This window comes from Sminthopsis crassicaudata, chromosome 5 (genome assembly GCF_048593235.1).
Source record: "Sminthopsis crassicaudata isolate SCR6 chromosome 5, ASM4859323v1, whole genome shotgun sequence".
In the NCBI taxonomy this organism is placed as follows: domain Eukaryota; kingdom Metazoa; phylum Chordata; class Mammalia; order Dasyuromorphia; family Dasyuridae; genus Sminthopsis; species Sminthopsis crassicaudata.
This window is the reverse complement of record NC_133621.1, coordinates 270,959,379-270,986,149: the sequence shown is the minus strand read 5'-3', so window position 1 is coordinate 270,986,149 and position 26,771 is coordinate 270,959,379. Positions and strand designations below refer to the sequence as shown.

The 26,771-nt window shown below is 34.0% G+C and overlaps 1 long non-coding RNA gene across 2 annotated transcripts in view; it reads left to right on the top strand.

Annotated features, from left to right (window-relative positions):
• The window catches only part of LOC141544649 (uncharacterized), an 86,840-nt gene that overhangs the window by 34,926 nt on the left and 25,143 nt on the right, over nt 1–26,771 (top strand). The window contains exon 1 of one of the 2 annotated variants that reach the window (XR_012482732.1): nt 843–953. The exons of the other annotated variant lie outside the window; for it this stretch is intronic. This is a non-coding gene — a long non-coding RNA (uncharacterized LOC141544649). Of the gene's footprint in view, nt 1–842; nt 954–26,771 lie in introns of those variants that run through there. 2 annotated transcript variants of the gene reach the window in all.

Genomic DNA, 26,771 nt, shown 5'->3' with positions numbered 1-26,771 from the left:
CCAAGTAAATTCTACCAAATATTTAAAGAACAATTAATTCCAATACTGTGTAAACTTTTTGGGAAAAAAGGCTAAGAAGTTCTGTCAAATTCCTTCAGTGACACAAATATGGAAATAATAAGCTAAACTAGGATGAGTCAAAACAGAAAATTACACATTGATCTCCCTAGTGAATATAATATCTTAAATAAAATATTAGCAAAGAGATTATAGCAAAACTTCAGCAGTGTGGGGAGCAAGTATAAAGTAAGGAAATGGTGAAGAACTTACAGCAATGTTAAATTCCTTTTCTGTATTCTATCTTCTCTAGGTCTCTGTGACCTGCATAGGTATGTTCAATGTTTAGGCTACTAATTGCTTAGATTTTTTAATGACATTTATGTCTGTCCAGGCTATCAAGGTTTATTTAGGCTACTAATTGTTTAGTTTTTGAGATATATGATGACATTCAATTAACTGGTGGGGAAGGAGGGGGGCACCTATCTCTTGATGTTCCCCAAACCCATGATGTAATCCTTTTGCAATTAATCCTATGAAAACTGTATATATTCCCTTAGTCCTTTAGCCCTTCTACCGTGAGCTTGCTTTCTTTCCCTCCTCATGGTGGAATTGCTCATTCTCATGAGAATTTGTTAAATAAACAACTTTTCTGCTTTTTACTTTGAGAGGTCTCTGAGAAGTCATTTTTGGATAGGATTTTCTATCCGTCACAGTTTGGGGGCTCAGTCCGGGATGAGTCTTTGGGGGAGATGGCTGCACATCCCAAACGGAGATAGGCGTGCCCATGGATAGTTTTTTTCCCGTGTTCTCTGGCTCTGAGTGTGTAGCCTCCCTCCCTCTCTGACAAAAGACCGGAGGCGGAGATACTCAGTGAAAAGCAGAATTGAAGATAAAAAGGAGAAATAGAGTCCTGAGGAGCCGGTGGTGGTCTAAGCAAACACGTGTTTCTCCAGGTGAGCTTAGAAATCTGGGGGTCTATTGGCTGGGTCAAGGGAGACCCGAGGGATTAGCCCTCCTCAAAATTGCTTTGTTCGGACTGTTTCTCTGACCCCAAGGGAAGGATTTCCTAAGATGATTCTCTCTGGAGTGACCACTGCAGCAAGACAATTGGTCTTTGCTGACAATTTGGTTTGAGACCAAGTTGGGAAAATGGGATAGAAGCAGTCAAAAGAATTTGTCAGGACGGTAGCTAGGTATTAAAAGAATTGTAAAAGATGAAAATAAGAGCTCTACTTGTGTCTGTGTATGTATGTTTGTGCTTTGTATTGTTTTTATCCCGTGTTAAAAGTTAGCAAGTTCATAAGAGATAAAGTGTTCAGCCTCTGTGTTGCAGGCTTAGAGAAATAAAATAGCAGGCTGAATTGCTGGGAGTTGGGATTCAGTCAGAGTAGTAATTCTTTCAGAGTGGCTCAGAATGCATTGGTCTTAAATCATGCAATATCTAGGCATTCTCTGGGAAGGCAGAGAGATGCACTAAATGGGCTTGGAAGTTTAGAGAAACTCCGTTTGGATTCTGGGAGGGAAGAATGTTCAAGGTGAAACATTCTCTCCAGGGGCAGGGGTCCTGGGAAAAGCCCCTAGTCTGTTTGGCTGATTTAAAAGCCCTGTTAAGTTGTAAGAATAATGTTAAGAAGTTTGGAAATTGATTATTTGAAAATTTGTTCATGATTTTAAATCTTTTTAATCTGATGTACTAATTTGTAAGTAAATGGAACTTGGCTATTTTAAACTGGTGGGAGAGTTTTCTCTGAAAAGCAGATTTTCAAAGTCCGCTAAAGAGGAGTAATGGCAATACAATCTTATCTGCTTAATACTACCTGGGAAGCTTCCTACTAGTGGCCTTGAAGCAGAAGAAGGCAGAAGAAAAAAAAAGAAAGAAAAGAAAAACTATTTGGTTTGCTTCTGAAACATTGGGTAATTTGTTATCATTATGGGTTATGAATCTTGAAGTTTAAATTAAAAAAAAAGGTGATTAAAGAAAAGGGACAAAAGAGATTGATTTACAAAAGTAATTAATAGTTTAAATGAAGCATCTAGTCAGAAGAGTTATTAGTTTGGAAGTGTTTAAAGTATGTCGAAGAAGGTTTAAGTAAGTAAGCATTGGGAGGAGAGAGACAGAGATGGGACAGGAGAAGGAAGGTGATTTAAGAAGATTGATTAGTGGGAGCAAATGATTTCAAGAAGAAATCAGTGGGGGAAAAGAAGGAACTTGTTGGAAAGTTAGTCCTGGAGAGATGACTGTGAGACGGGATGTATTTTTGCAGGAGGAGAACAGCAGTGGAAAGCTGCAGCCATTTTTGGCTGAAGAAAGCAAACTGATCTGGTTACTCATACAACATGTTAATTGAGTGAATATTTGTTTGTAAAATACATAATGGCTTTGTGTTTAATGAATACGATCAAAAATGTGATATATAATCTGAAAGGGCTATTTAAAAAAAGAGTTTAATTGATGTTTTTAAAAACTTTTCAGATTCTTTTCTGTGAAAATAGAGTTTTAATTCACTATATTGATGTCAATTATTTAGAGGGACTCCAAGGATAGTAGTTTTTGCCTTTGTCCTTTTGAAAATGTTTTTGTTATGGACAATATGTAGTTTATGATTTTTCTGTGTATTTGGTATTTAAAAAAAGCAAAATGATTGATATAATATTCAATTTATGGAACATCCACTTGAGTATGTAAGAATTGTGTGATCATTCTGGAATTAATTTCTTATTGTTAAAAGTCTTACAATATGTAGATGATCTTCTTGTGGCAGGGAAGAAAAAGAGTGGCCTTGTCCAAGTTACTATCAGTTTGTTAAGTTATTTAAGAGCACAGGATCTGAGAATTTCTTAAGAAACATTGTAATTTGTGAAATGTGAGGTAAAATATTTAGGTCATTGTATGAATGAAGGGAAAAAAGAAATTAGATCCTGAAATTACTTGAGGGAAAGAATGGAAACAGTAAAGGAAAGGGATTGGCACACAGGGCATTGGTCACTGAAATTTTGACTAATCTTATGTTGCCTAAGAATATTGCAGTGATTCATGTGCAGGGGCACCAAGGAGGACATTCATTTGAGATAAGGAGAAACTGCTTTGCAGATGAGGAGGCAAAACGGCCTGGAGAAGAGGAATCTGTAAGTACAGAGGAGATGATGGTGCTAATTCTGGCATTTCTGCCTCCAATGCTTCCACCTTCCTTTATCGCAGAAGGGAAGCAGGAAACCCAAAGCCTTGGCGCTCAGGAGGATAAAGAGGGCACTGGCTCCTCCCTGACGGCAGAGAGGTACCGATCACAGCAGGTATGAGACATGTACTCCGAACATTTACATCAGGGCAGTCATTGGGGTTTCCAAGGCCTGTGTGATATAGTGCTAAGTTTGTGGCACTGGTTTGTACATAATAGCAGGCAATTGGTCAGTGGGTGTCCTGTTTGTCAGAGTATGAATAGGGCGGCCCAATGACAAGTCCAAAAAGGAGGAAGGCCCCCTAGTATCAGGCCTTTCCAAAAGCATACAGGTGGACTTTACCAAGCTGCCATCAGTGGGGTGTCTCAGATATCTGCTGGTCGTAGTGGACCATCTGACCTCATGGGTGGAGGCCTTTCCCCTTACATGGGCAACTGCCTCAGCAGTTTGTAAAAGTACTCCTTGAGCATATCATTCTGGGGTATAGGATGGTGGAGCAGGTAGATTCAGACCAAGGCACACATTTCATGGCTAAGATCCTCCAATCTGTGGCCCAATCATGGGACTTATATACCCCATGGCATCTGCCCTCATCAGGTAAAGTGGAAAGGATGGATAAGGAAATTAAACAGCAACTGACTAAATTGGAGTTAGAGACACAATTGCCCTGGACCAGGTACCTTCCCCTTGCCTTATTAAGAATTAGAACAAAACCCCGAAGGGATGTGGGATTATCACCTTATGAGTTATTGTATGGTCACCCTTATCTAAAAGGGATTCAAAATTCCTCCTTGGATGCAATGTTTGAGACCAAGGATTTGTTTTTAGGAAAATATGTCATGTCTTTATTGCAACATCTAAAAACTTTACACCTAAAAGGGCTTATTGTTCAGACTCCTCCCTTAGGATTCACAGTGCATAAGTTCCAGCTTGGAGACCAGGGTCCTGGTTCAGACATGGAAGGAGGACAAGCTGACCCTGAGCTGGAAAGGACCGTTCCAGATCCTGTTGACTTCAGATACAGCAACACGCACCAAAAAGATAGGTTGGGCACATCACATTCGAGTCAAAGGTCCCATGGATTTGCTAAAGAAGTGAGCAGTAGAGACTGATCCAGGAACATTAAAAGTGCAGCTGAGCAAAGACTGATTAATTGTGCATGTAAAATCTTTTTGACTTGTCTCATTTGGGGAACTGTCTTGGAACTTTTCTTGTTTGTACTAGATATTACAATTTATTGAACTGTATTGTTAGGAATTAGGGGTATTATATACTAGTAAGGAGAATTGGGTATGAACCAAACCCAAAGGGTTGGAGACTGTGCCTTGTATATGCATATATGCTTTTATGTGGGTACACCCTTTGTACTGGTACCTCGAGAGCTGTGTAGTAAAAGCATCACTGGACCCTGACTAGTACAGTTTAGGGAGATATTGCCTACATCAGACTGGTACAGGGCCATGGATGGGAGAAAGTAAGTGTACATGGACATTTACTTGCAGGTCAGAGAAGGGAGCTATCATAGACTACAGTAGGTATGTGAATAGATGGAATCAAACTAGTATAACTTGTTATGATGGATCAGTAATTCGCTGTATCCAAAGTTCTAATAGCTGGTGGTCTTGATTTGATGGTAGCTGGTGAAAACAACTTTTATGGTATGGACTAATTGCTATCAGTGATATTATATTGTTACCATTATGTTTACCCTGTATGATTACACTAATAACCAAAATAGTCCACCGATCTCTTTCAAAATTATTGCATCCAGAGGGTGCTGTTAAAATGATGATTCTCCAGAAAAGAGGCTGGAGAGTGTTGGAAGGGGATAAATCTGATAGTGAACTTGATAAACAATGTATGAGCTTGTTAACTGACTTTGAGCAATGTGTAAGTTCTTAATAGAGCATGTGATAAAAATCACTTACATATTAGGAGTGGGGAGCTGTGGGGAGCAAGTATGAAGTAAGGATATTGTGAAGAACTTACAGCAATGTTAAATTCAATGTTTAGGCTACTAATTGCTTAGATTTTTTTATGACATTTATGTCTGTCCAGGCTATCGATGTTTATTTAGGCTACTAATTGTTTAGTTTTTGAGATATATGATGACATTCAATTAACTGGTGGGGAAGGAGGGGGGCACCTATCTCTTAATGTTCCCCAAACCCATGATGTAATCCTTTTGCAATTAATCCTATAAAAACTGTATATGTTCCCTTAGTCCTTTAGCCTTTCTACCTTGAGCTTGCTTTCTTTCCCTACTCACGGTGGAATTGCTCATTCTCATGAGAATTTGTTAAATAACTTCTGCTTTTTACTTTGAGAGGTCTCTGAGAAGTCATTTTTGGATAGGATTTTCAATCCTCACAGATAATACATTATGAGTAAGTGGGATTTATACCAGGAATGCAGGCCTGATTCAATATCAGGAAAACTATAGCTATATTCCATCATATCAATAACAAAAGCAACAGAAATCATATGATAATTTCAGTAGATACATTAAAAGCTTTTGACAAAATACAGTACCTATTCCTACTAAAAACAGAGAATCGGGATAAAGGGAATTTTTTTGAAAATATAAGCATTATCTATCTAAAACCAACAGACAGCATCATTTGCAATGGAGAGAACCTGGACACATTCCCAATAAGATCAGTGGGGAAACAAGAATGCCTCTTATCACCATTATGATTCAGTATTGCACTAGAAATATTGGCTTTAGCTGTAAGAAAAGAAAAATGAAAGGAATTAGAATAGGCAATAAGGAGACTACAAATCCTTGCAGATGACATGATATACTAGAATACTAGAAAATTATCCAAAAACTTCCTTGAAATAACAGTTTTACAAAGTTGCAGTGTATAAAATAAACCTGCACAAACCATCAGCATTTCTATATATTACTGACTAATTACAGCATCAAGAGATAAATTTCATTTAAAGTAATTGTAGACAAAATAATTGGGAGGGTTATAGGTAATGTCTAAGAGGTCAGTTAATTTGGTAATTTTGAGATTCCTAGTAACTTTGGAGGAGCAGTTACATTGAATAAGAAATAAATTGAATAATTTGAAGTCAGGTTAGAGGGGCTTAACCTGAGATTGAGAAGAGAAGAAGCAGAGCTGATGAGCATAGATGGCTTTTTCCATAACTTGAGAAAGGGCTTTAAAAAGGTGACAGCTTTAGAAGTAATCTGATCAATGAGGGCTTTTAAAAGATGGGGTAACATAGCGATGTTTGCAAAAAGGGAATATAGATTTGGAAATAGTGGAAATGATACATGATAGAGGATGAAATCTTTTGAAGAAGAAAAGTAGATCAAGTAGATCATTGTAAAGTGATAGCTCTTGTTAAGGAGATGGACTTGCCTTTTGACCCAAAATAGAAAAGGAGAGAGTGGAAGATATCTGAGTTATGTGAGATAAAAATAGGAGAAAAGGAAACTTTTAGTGAATAACCTGTTTTTTTTTTTTTTTGTTTGTTTGTTTGTTTTTTTCAGCGAAAAAAAAAAAAACTCTGCTGTTCATCAGCAGAGAGGGTAAGTTCAGGGGATGCAATAGAACACTTGGGGAGAAAAAACAAAGTTCATTATGACTGGATATGAGAATGAATAAACAAGGTAAGATTAGATTGATTGCTTTGCCATTGGCCCTAAGGATTCTTTATCCTTCAGGACAGTCTTTCAAAATCTGTGATCTCATTAGAGATTTAGTAACAATTTCTAAAATCTCTGTGATCCTGGGTCTTAGCATCTTTGTGATCCATTATTTGCTCCATTATTTTCTGGAGCTAAGATTTTCAGTACCTTAAGAATCACTTGGGATATATCAAATACATAATTACATTCAAAGTAGACACTTTGTTTACCAACTTCTAACCAAATGTGTTGGGGTCCTCAGCTAGTGCAGAACTGCTGACACCAGTGGTCTGAGCACTTACCCACAGTTATTGTCGCCTCTACAAACTTTGGATGTTTCCGGATATTACAGAGTAGACAGACACCATTTATGCATTTAGAGAAGCTTTATTGAGTGGTTACATTATCTTACCTCTCCTTCCTCTCCTCTCTTTCCCTCTGCTGTCCTGTTCTTATACCCCTTTCATCTGCCCTTGCCAACGTGCCCCAGCAACAAGTATGTGTATAGCTTATTGTATCCAGGAGCCCAACTCCTGAGACGGTGGGAGCTATCTCGATTTGGTATGTGATCAATGCCTGTCCTGATGTGTCTACAGGGTATATCCCGGATGTGTAGTCAGCCAAGCAGAACATACACCTGAGGCCTCAACATCCATTCCCAAGAGAGTGCTGACCAAAAGCCACAGATCACAGACCACAGACCACAAGGGCCAGATTTGAACAAGACTTGTTTTTGCACAGAATTTTTGCTTACACAAATGAGGAATTGTGTGCAAGGTACACAATGAAAGGTCACAAAATTAATGCAGACTCTTGTTATTCTGTTCTCTAGCACTCTTGTGGCTATGTTCCCTAGCACGCAGGTGTTACTATTACTCCTCTTTTTCTTAGGATACTTAGTGAATCTACTTCCTGATCTTAAGTAGGCTGATTTTATAGACTTGTAACACTAGTTATCCTGATGTCCACTGCTTGCAAACAAAATGTCTTTCATTTTAGCCCTCCCCTAGAGTTTTCTATTACTCTTAAGAAGATTTGTAAGAAGATCGGAGCCAAGATGGCAGAGAATATACACGTGAATTTCTAAGCTCCCTACTACACTCAATACCAATTAGCTAACTCAGCCTCCAAAATAATGCTGGATAAAAAAATCACAAAGATTAAAAGCACAACTTACCAGCCGAAGAGAATCTGGAGTTTTGTCAGAAAAGGTTGGTCCAGAGGAGAGGAAAAAAAAAAAAAAAAGGACCAGCACAGAGAGTGTTAGACTAAAGGCTAGCACATTGTGCCAAACGGGCTGGGAAAACTTATGGGGTTAGAATAGATACTGAGACAGAAGTCTCTAGCCTAGGCTAATAGCTCTACTGTGCTTGTAAAATAGCAGATCAGAAGAGAAATGAAAGCAACTTAAAAAAACAAACAAACAAACAAAAAAAGGCCCAAACCCCATACCAGAAGTGACCAACACTGATCTGGCAAAGCTGTGCGCCATATGCTTCTCCTTGAGGCAGTTGAGAACTTGCACAGCGGGGCAGCCTCTAATCTACACAGTTCGGGGCTCAGCCTGAGGGAGCAGAACTATCACAGCAGTGAAACTCCTGCAGCAATGACACTGCTTCCCCAGCAGAAACTTCCGGTCTGTGTTGCTGGTCAGCTGCTAATATCCACAGACCCTTCCCAGGCTTTGGCCTGGGGTTGTGACTATTTCACTATTCAGTTTCTAGCCTCAGGGCAGCCGCTAGGCCATACAGCAGGGCTCTTCACTGGGCACTCCTCAAAGCACAGCCATGTTAACCACCTCAGAGTCATTTCCAGAGGGGGAGGGCAGGGGGAAAATCTCCCCCAGAGCTCTCTCTTAGCCTGGGCACAAAATTGCTGTAATCCACGCTATTTCTGTTCTACAAGGAAGCTAGTAAATTTCCTACCCAAAGGGAAGACCCCACAGAGTTTTAACAATGAGTAAGAAATTGAAGAGAATGATTGACACCTTCTATACAGAGTAAGAGCGGGTATCCAACCCCAAGAAAGCTAACAGCAGACAGTCTCCAGATAATACCCTAAAGGGGAACAATACCTGCCCCCCATCACTTAACTCTCTCCTAGAAGAGACTATTAAAACATTAAGAGAATTAGGAGACTGGGGAAAGGAAAGAAAAGCTATGATAGAGAGCAACAATATCCTGAAATTTGAGTTGGAAAAGATAAAGAAATCACAGGAAGTGCATGGGAATAAAATTTGTGAATTGGAAAAGGTTAAAAAATCACGGGAAAGTAGGATTTCTGAATTGGAAAAGATAAAAATTTGTAGGATTTGTGAATTGGAAAAAGAAAATAACTCACTAAAAAAAATAGTTAAAGAGAAAAAAAATTCCACAAAGCAAAATAATTCATTTCAAAACTCAATTCGACATCTAAGAGTTGGTTTTAAGAAAAAGCCAATAAAATAGATAAAACTTTGGTAAATCTGATCAGAAAAAGGAAAGAGGAAAATCAAATTGTTCATCATAAAAATGAAAAGGAGGATCTTTCCACAAATGAAGAGGTAATTTGAAAAATAATGAGTTACTTTGCCCAACTTTATGCCAATAAATTTGATAACTGAAGTGAAATGGATGACTACTCCAAAATACAGGCTTGCTAGATTAACAGAGGAGGAAATAAATTGCTTAAATAGTCCCATTTCAGAAAAAGAAATAGAACAAGCTATTAATCAACTCCCCAGTTAAAAATCCCCAGGACCAGATGGATTTACATGTGAATTCTACTAAACATTTAAAGAACCATTAGCCCCAATGGTATATAAACTATTTGAAAAAATAGGGGATGAAGGAGTCCTACCAAACTCCCTTTATGACACAGAAATAATACTGATACCTAAACAAGGTAGGTTGAAAACAGAGAAAGAAAACTATAGACCAATCTCCCTTTATTCTTTTTTTATAGTTATAAATTTTTTGACAGTATATATGAATGAGTAATATTTTTTTTATAACATTATCCCTTGTACTCATTTTTCCAAATTATCGCCTCCCTCCTTCTACTCCCTCCCCTAGATGACAGGAAATCCCATACATTTTACATGTGTTACAGTATAACCTAGATACAATATATGTGTGTAAATCCAATTTTCTTATTGCGTGTTAAGTATTAGATTCCGAAGGTATAAGTAACCTAGGTAGATAGACAGTAGTGCTAACAATTTACATTCACTTCCCAGTGTTCCTTCTCTGGCTGTAGTTGTTTCTGTCCATCATTGATCAACTGGAAGTGAGTTGGATCTTCTTTATGTTGAAGATATCAAATTACATCAGAATACATCTTCATACAGCATTGAAGTGTACAGCGATCTTCGGGTTCTATTCATTTCACTCAGCATCATTCATGTAAGTCTGTCCAAACCTCTCTGTATTCATCCTGCTGGTCATTTCTTACAGAGCAATAATATTCTATAACATTCATATACCATAATTTACCCAACCATTCTCCAACTGACGGACATCCATTCATTTATCAGTTTCTAGCCACTACGAAAAAGAGCTGCCACAAACATTTTGGCACATAAAGGTGCCTTTCCCCTCTTTAGTATTTCTTTGGGATATAAGCCCAATAGCAGCACTGCTGGGTCAAAGGGTATGCACATTTTGATAAATTTTTGGGCATAATTCCAAATTGCTCTCCAGAATGGTTAGATTCTTTCAAAACTCCACCAACAATGTATTAGTGTCCCAGTTTTCCCACATCCCCTCCAATATTCATCATTATTTGTTCCTGTCATCTTAGCCAATCTGACAGGAGTGTAGTGGTATCTCAGAGTTGTCTTAATTTGCATTTCTCTGATCAGTAGTGATTTGTAACACTCTTCCATATGAGTGGATATAATTTCAATTTCTTCATCTGAGAATTGTCTGTTCATATCCTTTGACCATTAATCAATTGGATAATGGTTTGATTTCTTATAAATTAGGGTCAGTTCTCTATATATTTTGGAAATGAGACCTTTATCAGAACCTTTAACTGTAAAAATAGTTTCCCAATTTGTTACTTCCCTTCTAACCTTGTTTGCATTAGTATTGTTTGTACAGAAACTTTTTAGGTGATGTAATCAAAATCTTCTATTTTGTGATCAATAATGATCTCTAGTTCTCCTCTGGTCATAAATTCCTTCCTCCTCCACAGGTCTGAGAGGTAGACTATCCTCTATTCCTCTAATCTATTTATTATCTCACTCTTTATGCCTAAATCATGGACCCATTTTGATCTTATCTTGGTATATGGTGTTAAGTGTGGATCCATATCTAATTTCTGCCATACTAATTTCCAGTTTGCCCAACAGTTTTTTTTTTTTTTTCAAATAAGGAATTTTTATCCCTAATGTTGGTATCTTTGGGTTTGTCAAGGACTAGATTGCTATAGATGTACCCTTTTTTGTCCTTTGTATCTAATCTGTTCCACTGATCGACTGGTCTATTTTTTAGCCAATACCAAATGGTTTTGGTGACTGCTGTTATATAATATACCTTTAGATCAGGTACACCTAGACCACCTTCATCTGACTTTTTTCATTAGTTCCCTTGCAATTCTCGACCTTTTATTCTTCCATATGAATTTTGTTGTTATTTTTTCTAGGTCATTAAAATAGTTTCTTGGGAGTCTGGTTGGTATAGCATCAAATAAATAGATTAGTTTGGGGAGTATTGTCATCTTTATTATATTTGATCGGCCTATCCAAGAGCATTGAATGTCTTTCCAATTATTTAAATCTGACTTTATTTTTGTGGCAAGTGTTTCGTAATTTTGCTCATATAATTCCTGACTTTTCTTTGGTAGATATATTCCCAAATATTTTATACTCTTAACATTTGTTTGGAATGGAATTCCTCTTTGTATCTCTTGCTGTTGCATTTTGTTGGTGATATATAATATTGCTGAGGATTTATGTGGATTTATTTTGTATCCTGCCACTTTGGTAAAATTCTGAATTATTTCTAATAGCTTTTTAGCAGAGTCTTTGGGGTTCTCTAAGTATACCATCATGTCATCTGCAAAGAGTGATAGTTTGATTTCCTCATTTCCTACTCTAATTCCTTGAATCTCTTTCTCGGCTCTTATTGCCGAGGCTAGCATTTCTAGTACTATATTGAATAGTAATGGTGATAGTGGACAACCTTGTTTCAATCCTGATCTTACTGGGAAAGGTTCCAGTTTAACTCCATTGCATATTATGCTTACAGATGGTCGTAAATATATGTTCCCGATTATTCTAAGGAATAGTCCATTTATTCCTATACTCTCAAGCATTTTTAGTAGGAATGGATGTTGGATTTTGTCAAATGCTTTTTCTGCATCCACTGAAATGATCATGTGGTTTTTATTAATTTGATTATTAATATGGTCAATTATACTAATAGTTTTCCTAATATTAAGCCAGCCCTGCATTCCTGGTATAATTCCTACTTGATCATAGTGTTATTTTCCTGGGGATGATTTTCTGAATTCTTTTTGCTAATATCTTATTTAAGATTTTAGCATCAATATTCATTAAGGAAATTAGTCTATAGTTTTCTTTCTCAGTTTTCAATTTACCTGGTTTAGGTATCAGTACCATGTCTGTGTCATAAAAGGAGTTTGGTAGGACTCCTTCATCCCCTATTTTTTCAAATAGTTTATATAACATTGGGGCTAATTGCTCTTTAAATGTTTGGTAGAAATCACATGTAAATCCATCTGGTCCTGGGGATTTTTAACTGGGGAGTTGATTAATAGCTTGTTCTATTTCTTTTTCTGAAATGGGACTATTTAAGTAATTTATCTCCTCCTCCGTTAATCTAGGAAGCCTATATTTTTAGAGGAAGTCATCCATTTCACTTAAGTTATCAAATTTATTGGCATAAAGTTAGGCAAAGTAATTCCTTATTATTTCTCTAATTTCCTCTTCATTGGTGGAAAGATCCCCCTTTTCATTTGTAAGACTAACAATTTGATTTTCCTCTTTCCTTTTTCTGATTAGATTTACCAAAGGTTTATTTATTTTATTGGCTTTTTCATAAAACCAACTCTTGGTTTTATTTATTAATTCAATAATTTTTTTTACTTTCAATATTATTGATTTCTCCTTTTAATTTTTGTATTTCAATTTTGATTTTTGTTTGAGGGTTTTAATTTGGTCTTTCTCCAGTTTTTTAAGTTGCAGGCCCAATTCATTAATCTTCTCTTTCTCTATTTTGTTCAAATAAGCCTCTAGATATATAAAATTTCCCTGAATTACCACTTTAGCTGCATCCCACAAATTTTGGTATGATGTCTCATCGTTGTCATTATCTTGGGTAAAATTATTAATTGTTTCTATAATTTGCTGTTTCACCCAGTCATTCTTTAAGATGAGATTGTTCATTTTCCAATTACTTTTTGTTCTATTTACCCCTAACTTTTTACTGAATGTAGTTTTTATTGCATTGTGATCTGAGAAGAAGGCATTTACTCTTTCTGCCTTCCTGTATTTAATTTTGAGATCTTTATGTCCTAACATATGGTCAATTTTTGTATAGGTTCCATGAATTGCTGAGAAGAAAGTATATTCCTTTCTATCACCATTCAGTTTTCTCCAAAGGTCTATCATATCTAGTTTTTCTCATGTTCTATTCACTTTTTTAATTTCTTTCTTATTTGTTTTGTGGTTTGATTTGTCTAAATCTTAGAGTGCCAGTTTGAGATCTCCCACTATTATAGTTTTACTGGCTATTTCTTCTTGCAACTCTCTTAACTTTTCCTTTAGAAAGTTAGATGCTATACTACTTGGTGCATATATGTTTAGTATTGGTATGTCTTCATTGTTTATGCTACCTTTTAGCAGGATATAGTTTCCTTCCTTATCTCTTTTAATTAGATTAGCTTCTGCTTTTGCTTGCTGAGATAAGGAGGGCAAAGCCTGCTTTTTTGGCTTTACCTGAAGCATAATAGATTCTGCTCCAACCTTTTACCTTTACTCTGTATGTATCTCTCTGGGTAAAATATGAATGTTGAATGTTAAATGTTATAGAATATTATTCCTCTGTAAGAAATGGCCAGCAGGATGAATACAGAGAGGTTTGGACAGACTTACATGAATGATGCTGAGTGAAATGAGCAGAATCAGAAGATCACTATACACTTCAACAACAATACTGTATGAAGATGTATTCTGTTGGAAGTGGATATCTTCAAGATAAAGTAGATCCAACTCACTTCCAGTTGATCAATGATGGACAGAAACTGCTACACCCAGAGAAGGAACAGTGGGAATTGAATGTAAAACGTTTGCACTATTTTATTTCTACACAGGTTACTTATACCTTCAGAATCCAATTCTTACTGAGCAACAAGAAATTTGGTTTTGCACACATATATTGTATTAAGGATATATTGTAACACATTTAACAAGTATGGGATAGCCCATCATCTAGGGAAGGGAGTAGAGGGAGGGAGGGGAAAATTTAGAAAAGTGTATAGAAGGGATAATCGTGTAAAAAATATTAATTACCCATGCCTATGTACTGTAAAAAATTAATTATAGTTATAAAATGAATAAAAGAAGATTTGTAGGGGGTTTCCAGATTCTTTGAAAATTGCTTTGATCCCCACAGATGGTATTCCCTCCATTGTATAGACAAGTTTCCTGTACTTCATTTGGTTTGGTTATAATTATTTGGATCAATTTTTACAAAGAAATATTTACTTCAAAATTATAACAAAAAATATACACATTTACTCCAGAACATGTGGGTAGACTCGTCTTTCTTTTATACCCCCTCAGACCATTGCAAAGGGAAGAAGATTAGGTTCATCATTTACATAATTTCTTACAAGGCACAATTCCAAGTCCAAATATAAACTCCACATTTGATTTGAGCACGAGGCATGTGGTTTTTTGGACTTTTCTGACTTTTCTGTTGGGCTAGCTGGCTGGCTTTAATATCCCATATTTCTTATGGTTTAAAATCCTAACTCCTTTGGGGATTCGATCACTTCTGCCATGAAAACAGATAAGGCCAAATAAAACAGAGGAGAAACACTCTAGCCATTTGTCAGAGCCACAGGGTAAAAAGAGAGAAAGAGGGTGTCCCATCTCAGCTTATAGTGCCCACATATGGGTGAACTGTGTGCAGTCTTCACTCTTTGTGAGTATTTTTTTTTTCCAAAGGGGCATTCTCTTCCAGTTTTGCAGCCAAACATGGAGATGCAATGCCCCCAAAATTCACCTATCATCTTACACTATTGAATTTCTAATACCATGTTTGGAAGCCTACCATACTCCAATCTCTATTATTATTATCAGTATTTCTAGGCCTTATGAATTGTTTTTATACCTAATGATGGTAACAGTTGAAATTCTAGGAAGATGACTTGCCCTAATTGTTCTATCCCCAATCTATGGGAGGTGCTGTGCAGTCCTAGGCAAGGTTATTGGATTGTGCCACACAGTCTTGACTTGGGACAATACTTTCTAAGCTCTTATCTGCCTCAGGTAGTCTTGTAAGCAGATTGTAGTTGTTTTTTTAGCTCTGGAGTTTTAGTCAATTGCCTGTCATTCCTTTCTTCCTGCTTCCCAGGAAGTCCACTTATGTTTCCTGTGACAAAAATTTTTGATGAATTGTCTTTACAAAGTGTCTGGGACTATGCTATAAGCTGGCAAGCTATGTTGTTCCTGAACAATTTGTTATGAAGCAGATATTTTTTTCAAAATAAATCTCTGAATTTTAAAGGACAAGTTAATAGGTAGGCTTGGTTCATATCCCAAACGTTACAAAGTATGGCATAAAACCTGTGTTTTTTCTTCTTGACTTGTATGCATGTATTATATTTGCTACGTATTTATGCCACTGACATTTTTATGCAGGCCTCTGTATTCAACACATCCAAAAAAAGTAATTTTATTGGACTTAACAATTGTAAGGTATTAAGTCAGATTATGAGAGAGAGAATGATTAAGCTATTGAGAATGCAGACATGGGAAGACCTGATTCAAATCTTCCTTTAGTTTCTAAAAAAACTCAAATCCTTTGGTTATTTCACTATTTGGAAGTGGTTCCAAAGAGGTTTATATATTAATTTTTTAATAACTTTTTGTTTTAGGTATACTTCCTGTGAGCAAAATCTTGATGAGTAGTATTTTTAATCCATTTGATAACTTCTTTATCTTTAAACTAGATTTCAATCATTTATATTCCATATAATAATTGTTACATTCAACAACTTATTTGAATTATTCCTTTTTTGAAAGAATATAGTCTTTATTAAACTAATATTATTCCTCTCTCATCTTTACTGCTCACTTTCACTCTTTTGCACACACACACACACACACACACACACACACACACACACACACAATACTATTAAATACAATTCCTATACCTTAGACTATTCAAATATATTTAACTCTTCTGCCCTTCCAGGCCTTTGAGACAGCACTCTAGGATTTCCTCACTCTTCACTCTTTGCCTTGTTTTTTCTTACTCATTTTTCATCACTGAGTCTCACAATCATTTTATTTCTCTGCTTCCTTCCCTAGTTCCTTTGTATCATCCAAACTAATATTTTCAGGATTTTATCTCAAACAAACCTGAATTCAATAGGAAATTTAACATATAAGAGCCAAAATGAAAAATTGATATTTTTCTTACAATACACATATATGTATATGCATTTCTCTCTGTGTGTATGTGTGTGTGTGTGTGTGTGTGTGTGTGTGTGTGTGTGTGTGTGTGTGTTTTGTGCCCTTGCAGTAATCCTTTTTTGGCAAATACCAACAAGAAGGGGATAGCATTTTAAAAATCCATGAAGAAATAAAGACACAAGGAATATGATAAAGTTAGGTACATACACAAGTGTGTTTAATTAAATGGCACTGGTATTAAATGAAAACAAAATTACATTCAATAAGCTATCATAAGTCAATAAATATGTATAAAGAAAAGAAAATGATTTGAAGATACTAAATTATGGAACCATTGAAAAAAATATCAAATTGGTTTTCCCAAGTCCATTCTTCCTCATTTTTTAATTGTGTAAACTACAGGAGTTTTGTTCCCATCAGCTTTGTATCATTGGAATAAACAATGATTATGCCCCCACCCAAAAAAAAGAAAAAAAGAAAAGAAAAGAAAAGAAAGCATTAATATGGAGGATACTTTAAATACAATCAAATTTTTGACTAACGTGTTACAAGTTACAAAGTCAAAAAGAACATTAAGAAATGTTTACTACATACCTTTTCACTTTTAAATTATCATGAAGTAAAATGACTAATACTTGTGGATTAAAAAAAAACTTTAAACCATAGCCTTTAAACTTTAACAAAAAACAAAAATTTAAAGCATTATGAATAGAAAAATCATCTTTTTAAAAAATAAATCACAAAAATAAATAAGCATCAAATTTCACTAAATTGAGTATTTCACATTATTTCTTTAATATAAAGAGAAAGAAAAAAATCAAAATGACAAACCCTTGAAAAGCAGGCTTCCCTATAATTTTCTGAAGACTGTTTTTCCAATAAAATATATTGAATTTCTTCTAAGAACCACCATAGAAGTATCAAGAAATTTGTTATTCATTGGCTCCAGAAAGGGATTTGTAGGAAATCTAATTGAAATTTTACTGTTTCAGTTTTTCATTCATTAGTCTGCAATAGGTACTCTCTCATTAGTTCTGTGAACATTTCAAAGCACATAAATGGCTAACAATTTTTGTTATTGGTTGGTGATTTTTTTTTTGTTAATACTATCATAACTATGATTTGTCCCTGAATAGTTTCTTCACTCTTAAAACAATAAAAGTATATGATATACATTTTTTTACATAATTATTTCCATTAAGGTCTTTTCCTAACAAATAGTATAAAGAAATTAAGTGAAGAAAAATTTGTTTGTTTTTGGTTTTGTTTTTGTTTTCCAGAAAGTCCTGGGGAAACTCAAAAAACAAACCAAAACCAAACCAAGCCTAAACAAAACAAACCAAAAAACACCCCACAAAAGATACTTGCAAATCCTAGATTTCTATAGTAATCTAATTTTAAGGACACCACTAAAAACACTTTTCTATAAATTTGTGTGAAATTACTAGGTTTTGAGGGTATCAGGTAGCATCCAAATCACTCAGGGTTTAAAAAAAAACAAGTCCTCAGGCTCTCAAATGGATACAGTCCATAAAACCACCAATATCACCAAGATGTTCTCTCACTATTGGGACAAGAGTAGTTACAATGTCTCATATATTGCTATGATCCTGTTAATACATTTCCCAAAATACTATAAAATTTTTATTCTTGTCATTTGGTGAAATCATAATGTTTTTCTAATTTACAATTTTCTAACTTCTTCCTGGAAGAGCTGCCTCAAATAGTGAAAAGAAATAATAAGGCATATAAATGAAACACAATTAAAAATTAATAATTTCATTGGATCATTTTCATTGGATTGAGGACTAAAAAGGCATCTTAAAAGCCCCATAATCAAACATCCTGATTTTAAACATATATAAACAAAGGCACCAGGAGATTCAGTGATTTGTCCAAGGTCATACAATTGCAAGCATCAGAGAAAAGATTTGAATCCAGGTCCTCTGACTGTACTTAGTTGACATTTTATACATACATATATATATATATATATATATATATATATATATATATATATATATATATATATATATATATATATATATATATATATATATATATATATATATATATACATGTATATATATGCACATATATACATGTATATATATGTATATGTATATGTATATATTACTTCACAATTAAACCACATTTCCCATTAAGGTCATAAATGTGATTATTAAAGCTCTGTTATATTCCAAATGGAAATCTTCAAAAGCAATCTAAATTTATATACTTTTTTCTTCCAGTCTGTGTTTAGGTGTACCTGTATTTTTGAGAAAATTATTTTTTGTATCTCTCTAGTTCTGCCTTAAGCTCTTGATATATAAGATTTTTCTTTCACAGAATTCAGTTCTTGAATCTAAACCAAATGGGAAACCAAGAACAAAGTTAATAAAAATCCTTGACTCTATCCTGAAAATTATAAAACTTTTGTTGCCATATTCGGTTAGCCTTCATTTTAATTTCAGTCATTGATTCAAAGAGCAATTCTAAATTCCTAAAAATAGATTCTCACTTTGAAAGGAGTCATGAACAAGATCAGTTGAATTACATCTGAACTGGAAAAAAAAGCTCCATTTCTATTGGATTCACTAGTTCTTGTCCTTGAACTTGGTCTCCTTAGATAAAAACATAAAATATACTTTTGGAAAAAAATACCTCCAAAAGCTTTCAAAATGTTTTCTTCCAATTAAAATTTTGGTTGAAAAACAAACAAAAGTTAAAACAACTCCCTCTATTTTTAATATTATACCAATTATTAAAAAAAAAACTTGATACTATATATGGTTATTTTTGCTTATGATTTCAAAGGTGTAAATAGGCACCTGGAGTGATAAATAGAATTAGATTTGGGAGAGAAAAGAGTTGTAAAATTTATTATATGAAAATAAAAATTTGTTTCATTACATGGAATAATCATGACTAGATATTTATCATAGTTTCCAAGGTTATGCTATTTATTACATTAATTAACAAAGGGAAAGATTAGTTTCTTATTAGCAATCACAATTAAGCAGGAGGAAGGAAACAATAAAGGAAAGATGGCTATGAGGTAGAGAGTACCTCACTTGTGGTTTAGTTCAGGAAAGGATTCAGGTTCACACCATCTCAGGGGAAAAGGGAAAATAAAGGCAGGAACAAGGAGATACTGATGTATGGAGAATGCCTTGAACATAGTAGCAAAGACAATCTAGGAGAGATTGTGCTCCTATTGCTATCTTAAATTAGAGTAATCTGAGCACATTGTTGTTGCCTTAACTATGGTTATAAAACTAGATGGGAAACAAAGTATCCAGGATGTGTAATTTAACATTTCCTGACAAGGGAAGAGAATAATCTATTTTCAGAATTCACATCAGTAGGCAATATATACTATTCTTCTTTTTTTTTAATAATGATATCAAGCTTATGGAGACTAGAAGGTAGAGGGGGAAAATTCTAAGAAAAAAAGTTTCTGGATTTACACAAGAGGGAAAAATCATTAAGCTATATTTACATGGAAATATTTTAAAAATATAAAAATGATAAATTAACCTTTAAGAATGGATTGACTTTTTAATTCTTCAGTCTCTTCCTTCCTTCCCTTGATCTTTAATATGTGGTCATATTGTTCTACTTGACTGTATTTAGGTATTTCTAAATGATGCTTAAAATCTGGTCTGACATATTTCTGTTTCAAGTTTTTCATACCTTCTTCTTGAAAACTTCATTCATGGCTATTTCTTGAAGATATTGCATCCAGTTTTTGCTTAAGCCCTTCAGCATATTTCTATAAAGTATCAGTTTAGCAAAGTATAGAAGTAAAAATCTTTCAAGTTAAATACTAACTTAAAATTAAGATTAAATTGTTTTTAATTGTAAGTTTCAAGAAAACACATCATTATCCTTATCTTACAGCTATAAAATTTTTCCTAAAATGATTATTGAAGCACATTAAGACATTTAAAACAAAGGTAAGATTGAAAGAAGAAAGCACAAAAATTACATTACTAGCTTTTATAAAGCTTGAATAATCCACATTTACCACTTTATTCTTTCTTTCTTATACATCTTTTCTGTCCAGTTCTTACTACAGTGAGTAGATACCAAGCAAATTCACTGAATATCAACAAATCCTTCTTAAATTATGTTAGGCCTAAAGCAACAATAGATCTTAAAAGGAATTTGCAAAGAAATGTGATTCCTTTTTATCATTCTAAGAAGATTCTAAGGTAATAGCCTTGACTGAAAAAGCAAATAAATTTAGATTAATTACAATGTCACCAAGGTGATATGTGCAATTGCAGAACCAGAGAAAATAATGTGTTTCTCATCTACAAAATTCTGGTAATCGTACCCAGGGAATATACTACATGAAAGTGCCCTTCTCATGCTCCCCATGAGGCTCAACAAACCAATAAGCTTAGCAGGATAGCTACCTGTTTTCCTTCAACCCCAGGGATTGGAGGACTGACTGAAATATGTGACACATAAACATTGACATTATTGAGTTCTAAAGAGCCCAAATTCAATACATGTTAAGATGTCAATTCTATTTGATAAATATTGATGAAAACTGCAGGACAGCAAATTAATGACAGTAAAATAAAACGTTTCTAGTCACTTGTCATTGTTTAAAGAAATGATGAGGTGAGAGTAGCCACTCCTACTTTTAAATACAAAATCTAAGATACATATGAAAATTCATAAAGACATTCTCTTTGCCAAAACATACCTGCAATGAGTGAACTAGCTTTCTGGAGGATCTCTGGATAGGCCATGTTCTTAGGTGGAGAAGAGAAGTGATGAAGACAGGAGAGATACCATGAAAATTGTCAAGGATGGAGTCTTGAGTCTATTTCAAGTCCTCTCAGGCCTTAAATACCTTAGTACAATTACATCACTGCAACACACTGGGCATGTGCCAAATATAGAACCATTACCTCACCATATCACACTTAAGTATATGCTAACTAGACTAATTATATCAATACATCACATAAATATATTGAACCAGAGATCCATTGTCTCATCAGTCACACTGAGTAAACACCCTCCTGTGAGTATCCTTGCTTCAAGTAAACCTTTCCCAGAGTTTCCCGCTATCTGTGGTCCTCTACACATACCTTTATTAATGAGAAGAATTTACAGACAGAATGAAGATGTAAAATAGGTACCAGAAGGGGTAAAAAGAAATAGATTCAGGAGAGCAGTAGAGTTAGCAAAGAAAGGTATTTGGAAGGAACCATTACAGAAATATGCCAGAAGCTATCAGTAGGACATTGACATTGAATGGCAGGCTAAATCCATAGAGGAGTTTAGCAGTCTAACCAGAGTCAGGAGAAAGACATCATTAAAAGGAAGATGTGATGGGGGAGTGAGAGCATACCTCACAGCTGGCTTAGTCCTAAAAAGGACTTAGCAAAAATTATAATTGTGAGGACCACGGAATGTAAAGAGATCCCTGGAAAAGGTACATGGCCCTTTTGCCCTTGGAGAACTTTGCCAATCACATCTGACTCAGCTTCTCCATCCCTTTTACAAATGGCAGGACTTCTGAGAAGTTGGGGGACATGACTAACCTTGATGATTACTAGTCCCAAGGATCTTTGGAGGAAGGCATGATTGATTACAGACTGCTAATGTGGAGGACATCTGCCAGACATTCTATTATCTCACCTACTATCTGAATACTTTTGCGTATGATGTTTTGAATATTGTTCGAATATAGATGTACTAATAATCTAACCGAATACTTAGGCATTTGTAACTGATTAGGAAAATTTAGGTATATTAACCCTGGTGTAATTCTGAATAGATTAAACTCTGCTGAGTCCCACTTTTTCACTCCTTGTCTTTGAATCAGGACACAGGGCTGGCACCAGTAGTTCTCCTATGAGCGGATCTGGACAATAAGCATACCTTTTAGAGAGTAAATATAAATTTGGTGTTTCTTAGGAGAGGAAGAGAAATGGCACAGAAGAGTTGGGAAGATAAAAAGTTATAGATTGAAATATTGAGCCTATCTTAAAGATATTCTGGGAAAACATAATTCCCATCAGGGTTTTACCAAACTGGGAGACTTCCATCGTAGGTACTAAGTAAGGCAGTCTGGGCCCATCAAAGTTGTCTTAACTGGTAAAAAGAGCATTTTAACATTTCCTGACAAGGAGTTTCAGAATTCACATGTATAGTACTACTACTAGTTAACAACATAGCACAAATTTGCAAGTGTTTTCTCATTTAAGCATTTATATTTTTCAAAAGGTCTTTAAGTCTTTCCCCTAACTTTAGTGATGTAAGCTATCAGAATGTTTCAGTAATGTCAAATTCTAGTATCTTTTAAAAAAACAACAGTATTCACTTATTTGTTATTCTTTCAGCATGAGGAAAATCTTTCCTTCCCATTTGGGGAATACTGTACTGGAATTTTTTAACCCATTTACTGGTGGAATGAAATGAAAATCTAAGTATATCAGTCCTTCCCTCTCTTATCCTTTGAAATTATGCCAATGATTTCATTATGGTCAAAGTGCAAGTCTTGAATAAAGTGCCAACATGAACACCAATAGTTTTTGGAACATTTCATCCAATTTATTTTTCATCTCTGGAAGTCTTAGGATCAAAGTATGAGTCACTTTAAAGGAGGTAAGTTCTGCTTGAAGCCCAAAACACTTTTGATATTTACATTCCTAGTGATGAGTACAATGTATTTATTCATCTCAAAATAAGTTATACTTAAGTAAGTTATTATTATTTAGTATTTATTAGTGTTTATTAAATATTTATTATTTATTATTATTTAGTAGATCATTCCTCTTTTCCATTGGAAAAAGTAGATTTGCATCATGTTCTATTAAATACATTTTGATAATTTATCATTTTGATTTGCTCTACAACTAGTCATAATACTAAATTATAAAAATGCTTTAACTCTAACTTTTGTATATAATTTTCCTTCTCCTTAACATATTGCAATTTCTGCTTATTCTTTTCTTGACATTTTGGCAGCTACAAAAATTCTAAACAAAATGTTTCAAATTTTTCATCTTAAAAAATTAAATCACAATATTTTCCTTAACTCTGAATTAGTGAGGCGTGTACATGCATATTAAAATTTCACAAAATATGTACTAATCCATCAAGTAGTAGCCCATTGCATAGACAAAGTTAGGAATAATTATACTCTAAATGTGACTATATTCAATCCACTTTTATTATTTTAGATAGGCATATACACCCAACATTACATAAGTAAAATGCACTAAAATGTAGTACAAGACACTTCATTAGTGTAGATCAAATCATCTAGAATAGAAACCCTAAAGAGTTGTCTGAAGTAAATAGCTTTAAGAAAGTTTCTTGGGGTCTTATAGCAAGTAAATTATAAAGAATGATTGAACTTAATTTTCTTAATTCCAAAACAACACACTATACCAGAGATATCTTGCGTAAAATGCTTGTTGATTATAAAGCTACATAATAAAACTTCCCTCTAAAGTACAAATACATGTTTCAAAGAAAAGTAATCTTTGGAAAAGTAACTTTGCGATGTAGATTTTTGACGAATTATATTTATGCAATTATCTAAAATATATGTTATTAAATTTATCTAATTGGCAATTGCGTCTTCAACAGAGGTGCTAACTTAGAAATTTTGCAATGGGTATTTTTTTCATGTTGGGAAGAAGAGGACTACATTAAGTACTAGCTGATCTAACCTAATGGGTACAAATGGTAGATGGTAGAGGTCTTGTTCTGTCAGTTTAAATGACAGTCACAATTATCAGAAAACATAGGTGAAAAAAAGTATTATTGTGAAAACTTTTCATTAATGAGAAATTAGTGATATTTTTGCATACATACTTTATTTTTAGTTTGAAATTCTTTCTCCTATAGTTTTTGGGTCATTTACAAAACTGTTTGATAAGGTGACAGAACCTCTTGTAAAGTCATGGATTGTTCTTTTTGCGAATCTGCAAGTTCTTGTTGAAGCTTTCCTATTGTATCCTGATAGAAATATGTGTGTAAAAATTTTACTACTAATTTCATATATCAGAATTGGCTTATATGAAATAAATATATTTTCATAGTTAATTGATATAAATGATTTCATATATAGCTTACTAGCATGACATGAACATATTTATGATTATCATGAATTTAGAACCGGAAAAAGTCTTAGGAACTGTTTAATGCAACTACCTCACTTTGCAGTTGAAGAAAGTAAGACTCAAAGAAAATAAGTTAAATCATAAAAGAAGTCATCGAGAAAAGGATTGGAACTTAGTTCTTAGGGCCAAAGTTAATGCAAAGTTCTTTTCCCTATACTACACCTCTTCCATTAAAACATTAATTTCAGTTTGATTTCCTCATCCCATCTTCAGAATTATAATAGCAAGAAAGCCATTTAAGAGATAAAGCTTTTTATGTACAATTCACATAGAAAATGGGGGAATAGTGGAGGATAGAATATATAGTTTCTTATATCTGATAGAAACATGAGGGTTTTTAACCTTCTATTTTTCAGAAAAAAGTTCTTTGCATCATTTGCCCTTATATGAATAAGGATATATAAGAAAAAGATGAATTTTATTTCCTCTCATAGTTTCCCCTGGAGCATGATAATATGCACTGGTAGGCTTGTCAGGCCTCGTAAAATTACTTGAAGGGATTGATCTGAATTTTTGAGAGAAAAAAAAAAAGGGGTGTGGGTGTGTGTGAATAGAGGGGTTGCTGTCCTTGTTAAGTCTTCAGAGTAGATCCTTATTATGAAAGGGGATTAAATTATACTACTGGTTACAGTGTTCCAATTAATGGACAGAAAATAAGGAAAATTATAGAAAATATGGTAGCTCTTCCAGTTATGGATATATAGTATGGGGCAAGGTCACTAAAAAAGGGAAATAATTTCATTTCATTCTCTGAGTAGGAAGACCACCATCTACACAAATATAATCATATATGTGCATATGTATTAATATTCTTATATAAAATTCTGGGTATGTTCACTAAAATGTAAAGAAAGTTATTGCATTTTTGATTAATAGTAAGTTAGTTAAAAAGTAAAAAAAAAAGCATTTAAAATTTTATCTAAGATAACATTAACTTGTAAAAATCAACTAAAGTCTAGTAATCTTTCAAAAGGATTAAACAAGTTAAAAGGCAATGTAACATTGTCTAAAGACAATTGGCAAAATTTACCGAATTACTACAAAAACAGTAAATTCCACTAAGAAACTAATAGATTCACACACCTGATCATAAAGACTAAATATAAAAATCTAATTTTTTCACCTGAAATTGCTACATATTGCAATAGTTGGTCTTCTTCCGCTCACTGTAAAAGTGAAAAGCAACACAGAAAATGAGACCTGCTATTAGACAGTAAAAAAAAAAACAAAAAACTAACAAATTTCATTAAATAAAAGACACTGATGCCAGAAACTGCAATTCTGTACATTATGTAAGTATTAGTAGTAAGAACCGAAAAAATACTGGCATAAATAGTATGTAGTAAGGAATCAAAAGCACATTTTAAAAAAAAATTGGCCTTACTACCACACAACCAAAACTCATTCTTAATGCATAATCACCATCTCTTTGAAGAGAATTATTGTCCTAAAATTTAAATAAAAGTAGTTAATAACCTTTATGATTTCATTAAAATATGATCAATTGTTTAATATTTCCAAAATCAGTTTACATTTGATTGAATTAAAACTAGTCAGATTGATAAACATGTTTCAGTAGTTATGAAAAGGGTAACTATAATGTCCTACATCATCTCAGTTTGGATGAGTAATTTGAATTGTTATATTATGCCTAGCATATTGTTTCAGGATTTATCTTGTTTCAGCATTTCTAATGATTTATTCCACTAAAGCATTTCATGTAATACTAGGCAAATTATTAGAACTACACATTGAACAATATTTATTTACAAATTCTTAACTCCATCTACATTCATTAACCAAAATACTATGCATTTAAATTTTCATGGGCTACCTACACAATATTTTTAATCAAAATGGGTCATCTTGTCTAAAAAAACGTATAATGGGTTGATTTTCTTCATGAATGCTTCCTCATTCTTTTTTGAATGTCAGAATTTTTACATTGAAAGTAACTAATAACAGAAACCTGCTGAAAATTCAAATTCCTAATTTATTTTGATCAAAATAGCTTTAAATTGCATTTCAAAATGTTAAATATTTATCAGACAGTATTGTTTATAGACATCTTTCTTTTTGCCTTCTCATTCTCAAATTTATGTAGTTGCTCTCTTAAATCAATACTTATCTTTTATCAATC